The sequence below is a fragment of the Stegostoma tigrinum genome, unplaced genomic scaffold (genome assembly GCF_030684315.1).
Source record: "Stegostoma tigrinum isolate sSteTig4 unplaced genomic scaffold, sSteTig4.hap1 scaffold_387, whole genome shotgun sequence".
NCBI classification, from domain to species: Eukaryota; Metazoa; Chordata; class Chondrichthyes; order Orectolobiformes; family Stegostomatidae; genus Stegostoma; species Stegostoma tigrinum.
In genome coordinates this window covers 83,108-89,671 of record NW_026728315.1, presented here as the reverse complement: position 1 = coordinate 89,671, position 6,564 = coordinate 83,108, and the positions used below count along the sequence as shown (strand labels likewise).

Genomic DNA, 6,564 nt, shown 5'->3' with positions numbered 1-6,564 from the left:
ATGTTGCCGGTGATACAGAAAATCGTCAATCGGGATTATGCCTTCAGGAGATAGCTTCGAAACTTTGTCAGCTCCACTGTTTTCTAGTCAGACCTCCAGACATCCAGGTTTCAAAGCAGTTATTCTCAACATTGTGATCCGACAATAAACCAACTATGTACCTGCATTTAGTTAATTGAAGTTTATGAAGAGATTGGAATCAAACAAACCCATCAACGATTGTGTCTTCCCCAGCTCCACGCTCAGTGAGACAGGGACAAGCAGCAGGATTTTGTCATCACACTGTCCATGGCCACTGCATCTTCAATCAGCTGCTTGCTGCACATCCCTGGCAGGCAAGATCCTACAACCAGGGCCAATCTTCTCCATCCACCAAGCACAAGATCAAGAAAAAAACAGGAAGATTTCTCCCGCTCAGTAAATCCCAGAGCACCATTGACACAATCTCCGCGTGAGTGGAATTTTCTCTTAGCTCCACTTGGGAAAACTTAACTGACACTCCGTATGAACGTCTCTTCTCCTGTGAAAAATGACATTTCACAAGGTATGCAGCAGATTCTTCTTGATCTTTGAATAGTTTTTAACTGAAGTGTGAAAATCCAGCCCCCAAATGCGAAGCTACAGAAGTTGCTGATGTACTGATCAAACAAAGTGCTGAAAGTATTAAGTGAGACTGGGCAGACAGACACACATCTCACACAATCTGTAACAGAAATCACTGGGTTTATTGCAGCAGATTCACCATCCCAGAGTGACTGACAGTCACATGGGCAGCTAAAGGATGAGGGCACCGACATTAAAATATGAGTTTTGAATGTTAAATGAAAATGGGTTATTATGGTCTGAAGGAGTGACAGCTGAAAAGTGGAAGATGTAAATGATATTATTTGTGATTGAGCAGAATAAACTGGGAACTTGTGATTTTCGAGGTGGATCATCTTTGGCACATTGAAATGAGGTTGCAGGGGCTTTGGTGTGAAAAGGGAAAATAAGGATTTTAGATAAATAACAAGACAACCAAGTCAAGCCTGGCTGGCTCAGTTGGTAGAGCGTGAGACTCTTAATCTCAGCATCGTGGGTTCGAGCCCCACGCTGGGCGTCGTAGCTTCTTACTGCTTTGCTTTCTGTGATGAAGCATAGCTTTCCAACGTTATCAGTGAAACGAGCAGCTGCAGCTATGCTGAAAACATGACTGCACTTCTGCTGCTTTGAAAATCCTGGTTTCCAGTTTTGCAGTGAAATTTGATTCCACTTCACTGGAAATCGCAGAGATCGTTTTGGACGTGCAGCCGCTTGTGTAATAAATGACAGGACTTGCAAAGGCACTAACGCAACTCCAACCCTGCACCAATAAGATTGTTCAGAGTCACAAACTGAGAATGGTCACGTCCTGGGCAGCTCCATGTTAAATGGAGCTGAAACAGAACGAACTAACTCTGGGGATACCACGGAAAACATCGATGACGTCTACTTGAACTCAATGGCTATCCTCCTCGCCCATTTTCTTGGCTGCTCGATAGTGCCCTGCTACAATATTAATTTCACACCAAATGCTGATAGTTCTTCAATCAAAACAAATACCAACAGAAAGCTTCGGTCCCTCTCCATTGTGGGTAAGAACCTGGTTGTCAGGTGCAAGGGGCTTTTGGTACTGTTGTATGTGGCGCAGACCTGGCCTATTCCCTGGACCTGCGCCGCTGCGGTCACCGGTCCATCTTCCACTTCATTTGGGGATCGAGAATGGACCGGGTCCGCAGGGACACCATGTACAAAGACCTGGAAAATGGGGGAAAGGATGTACCGAACGCCACCCTCGCCCTGATGGCTATCTTTGTGTGTGGCTGCATCAAGCTCTGGGTAAATCCTCAGTACGCAAACACCAAGTGTCCTTACTTACTGAGGTTCTACCTGTCCCCGGTGTTGCGAAGGATGGGCCTGGCCTTGTTGCCGTGGAACGCTCTGAGTAATTGGACCGTCGCATACCACCTGTCCTTCGTGGAGAAGTTTATGAAAGGAGACACCTTTTGACCACAAGGCTGTCAGGTAGTGGTCAGCACGTAGGATCCTCGAGACCCTTCGGGAAAAGGAGAGGGTGGATCCTGTCGTGTGGTTCCCCTCGAAGACTCCCAAAATCGTTTGGCAGAATGCCTCATCGCCAGAACTTTCAAACAAGCACAAGGACATTACTTGGCTGGCAGTGAGAGGGGCTCTTCCAGTGAGATCCTTTGTGCACACCTGGAATCTCTGCGCCACCCCATGCTGCCCTTGAGGCGGATGTTGGGGTGATGAGACTGTCAATCACCTCCTTCTCCCTGCTCTACGGGCTGTTCCTGGGATGCACACCTAGACCAAAATCAGCTGCGCCTGGAGGACCATCAATGCGGTGAAAGATGCTCTTTGGTCTGCCCGCAGCTTGCTGGTCTGCCAGCTGAAAGAACTGACCCCGACCGAGTGTTGCAGACTGGCCCACTCCAAGGTCCAGGACTACGTGCTGATAACGCGCTAAAGCTTGGGGCAGCCGCCGCCAAGGCGCGTTGGGGAAAGACCACCGTATGAAACCCCTCGTCCAGAATGGGAAAAAAAGGGACCTATCTGGTAACTGGGCCCAGCTGGCGCCGTCCCCAACTGGTCAGGGGGCTAACGGGGACTCTGTGGGGAGACGACTGCCTGGGTATTTTCTTTGCCTTGTATTTTTTTCTTCTTTGTTTTGTTTTTGCCTTTCGTTGGTGTCCGTACCCCCTGGGTAACCAGGAGCAGCTTGCATGACTGGGTCGGTGTATAAATGTTTTATTTTTTGTACTTTCTATGAATAAAGTATATTTTTTTCAAATAAAAACAAGTGATGAAACGTCTGAAAATGAACCTTACAGCTCAGTGAGCAAACTTGCATCCTCGATATTAGTTCTGGTGAAATGGAGTTTAGGTACAGTTTAGAAACAGCAAGGGACTGAAATTGACCGTGGTCCGTGTACACACACCCCAGTCAACTATCGTGGTAATTTTAGCAGAAGGCACTAAACAGGAAGTTGAAGACACCAGGAGAAAGGGGGAGCTCTAATTATGATGAATGGCCATTGACTTCAAGAGTCAGGTGACTTCAGTTGGCATAAAGGTTGGGCAAAGCGAATCAGTTATCATTCCAGACAGGAGGAATTTCTGACGTACTTTTTAAATTCATTCACGGGATGAGGGCATCACTGGCTAGGCTAACATTTATTACCCATTCCTAAATGACCAGAGAGCAGGGAAGAGTCAAACGCATTGCTGTGGGTCTGGAGTTACATGTAAGCAAGGAAGGCAGTTCACTTCCCTTAACTGATAACGGTTCGTATTGAATTTAAATTCCGCCGTCTGCTGCAACGGGATTCAAACACAAGCTCCCAAAATACTATCTGGGTTTCTGGATTAAGTGTCCAATGATGACGACCTCAGGCCATTCTCTTCCCCAATGAAGTGTGTGCAGTGCGGGTTTCTGGATCAACACTTTGAGGAACCAACAAGCAAAACTGAAGTTTGGGGTGGGAAGACTGTGCTCATGCCCCCTCGGGGAAGTGAACCTCATTTTCACCCACAGAAGGAAACTGACAAGGACACCTTCCACCGAGAGTGCCAGAGGCTTTCGGAGAGAGCAACCTCCAGAAAGCAGAATGTCACTCACTTGGCTCTATTGTCCCATTCCAGACTCCAAAACTAGAACCTGTTTACAGCAACAAATGGAAGGATTTGACGGATGCCCTGGGTTTGTGCTCCTCCCCCATTGCTCACCTACAGTTTTCCTGCTTCACCTTGTACTTCCAGCCAAACATCACTGATGTCAGCTGCTTCCTGCCATTCCAAATGCTCCTCCTCAAGTGGAAGGACAAACAGCAATGTGGAAATTCAAACACATTTCCGGCCTGTGGAGGAAATGATACTGTTATAATTTCAGATAATTTTTAAAGGGCTCTTTTTGCCCTTTGAAGCAGGGGATGTACAAACACTATCACAGGCTCGAACTCACAACCACTGGTTTATGAGGCCAGTGCTCTGACCACTGAGCTGTGGGGCCAGGCACAAGACATGGAAAGAGGGTCTCATGTATTGGAAATAACAAAAGAATAGATAACTGGAGACTATTATATATCAAGACGTAACAAAACCGAAACAGAGCAGAGGGGCATCATGTGCAGAAGGTTGGGAGAATGCAAGGCCGAATCAGACAGTGTCCTGAGTGCCATAAACTGATCTTTCCTGCTGGTCCAGAGATTACTATTCAGTGCCTTCACTGTCGTAGCCCGTTCATGGTTATCATTTAAAATAATAAATCTGAAATATTGACTGATCTTGAGAAGCAGAATTATGTCATTGATCAGTCAAAATCAATTCACTCCATGTTACAGTTCCACATCAGCAATGCCAGCTGAAACTGCCTGATGTGCAATCAGTTTAAAACAAGAATAGAGGGGAGGTCAGGAAAAGTGAAGGGCAATGGTAGTTTGTGAGAGTTGGCTGGAGGCCAAGTGGAGTCAGGTTCAATGTGGGTGCTGAAGACCAGTCTTCACTGTTACCGTGTTATACAGATCACATTGGATCAATCACACAAGGACCCTCCTTTGTGTGTTGTCCTTTGCACATCACAACTCGGGTCAGTGCCTCGAGGGGCTCGGATACTTTTAATGTGGCAACTAACTCAGGTCAGTTTTGCACAAACTAAGCTGTGTCGGGACACTATTTAAACGGACCACCACTCATTGCAATGACCCAGAACTATGCAGAAAGAGGAAGAACACCAATACAAAATCTTCGCTTTGAATGGATATCCCTGCAATTTCATCCGCAGGTGCTGACTAAACAGCAACACGAAGAGGACACATTATGCCCTAACACACTGGACACACTGCCATACATCAAGAACATATCAGAACTGACAACTCCTATGAGCACTAGGAGTTACGGTAGCACACAAGCCCAAAGCCATGCTACGACAAACATTCTCAAGGATTAAAGACCCCATACCCACGACATGCGGAACTGACATTGTTTACAAAATACCGCGCAACGATTACCGCGAACATTATATCAGACAGACAGGAAGGAAACTAGCCATCAGTGTACATGAACATCAGCTGGCAGCAAAATGACATGACAAACTTTCCCTAATATCAGTACACCCGGATAATGAAGGCCATCAGTTTAACTGGGACAACATAACCATAGTATTGCAAACCAAACACAGACACACATGGGAATTCCTAGAGGCATGGTTCTCAATCCATAATGCAGTCAGCAAACATATAGAATTGGACCCCATATGTTACCCATACAGAACAGAATGCACAATGACAGAAGTCGCCGGAACGGACCAGGCAGTATAAATTCCAAGTGGAGGAGGACAACATCACTTCATCGGAAGTCTCACCCATGACGTTACCTCGCATGGTGACGAAAAGTCTAAACGAAAACAAGCTCACAACTTTACTTGTTAACTTTACTGTTTTATGTGTGGCTCAAAGTCAGTCTTTGTGATATTATACACACACTGTTCTACCTGCTTATCCCGCTGTACACAAGGTTTCCCAACAAAAGGCAGCTTTATGTGGAACATAAGCAGTTTCTCCTGACAATGGGCACCGTTGCCATGAGCTGGGATATGAAATAGACTGTGAGCTGAAGTAGCCCCACACTCATGTTACTCATTTACCTTTCACTTTCAATTTTCAATTTCCAACACCCAGCGATCCATTCACTTCAGCTGCTGGGAACCTGACAAGAACAGCGTTGGGCAGACATTCCTCTTCGGGAGATTCTGTCAATTTGCAAGGGTAGAAAAGCTGTCAACTTTACTCGAGTGAGACAGGATACAATATTCCAATCCAAATTCCGACGCAGTATCAATGACACCACTGGCTCCACATGTCTTGCTGCAGCTTTCATCCCGTAGATTGTGATGTAATCAGGGATACTGGCAGAAAAACCATTTGCAAGGTGAATATCCAATAAAATAATCACCGTCACTGCTGCACTTCAATGTTCTCCCCTTTGTGAAGCAGTGAATGTCACTGGCAAACGAAACACATTAGCCCTCACATGCCTGCTTCACTATCCCGTGTTTCTTTGCCACCTGTTTCTCTGCTGGAACTTGCCATTGTTTTATTCACAGTCATTGCAAAATTCTGCCTCACATATCTTTTTTTATTACATAATCTCCTCGCAACTTAAAAACATCCCCCCAGTCTTGAAATCTCCCACCCTTGGGAAATGATGACCATAATTCATACTATCTACATGTCTCATTATTTTATGAACTTCTAACAGGCCGCCTCTCAACCTCTTAAGCACCAGCGAGAAAAGTCAAAGTCTATCCAACCTTTCTTTATAAATCAAACCTTCCATACCAGGCAATATCCTGGTAAACCTCTTCTTAACACTCGCCAGCTTCATAATATGCCTCCTGTAATTGTGCGACAGAAACCGCGCACTGTATTCCAGAAGAGGTCTCATCAACATCCTGTGCAACCTCAATATGACTTCCCAACTCCTAAACTGAAACGATCGAGCAATGAAGGCTGGCGTGCCAAAAGCATG

At 45.8% G+C, this 6,564-nt stretch overlaps 1 non-coding gene across 1 annotated transcript; it reads left to right on the top strand.

Annotated features, from left to right (window-relative positions):
- The first annotated feature begins 1,026 nt into the window (after positions 1–1,026).
- trnak-cuu (transfer RNA lysine (anticodon CUU)) lies at positions 1,027–1,099 on the top strand. Its single transcript has one exon. It is a non-coding gene; the product is annotated as a tRNA-Lys (tRNA).
- Positions 1,100–6,564: the final 5,465 nt, after the last annotated feature.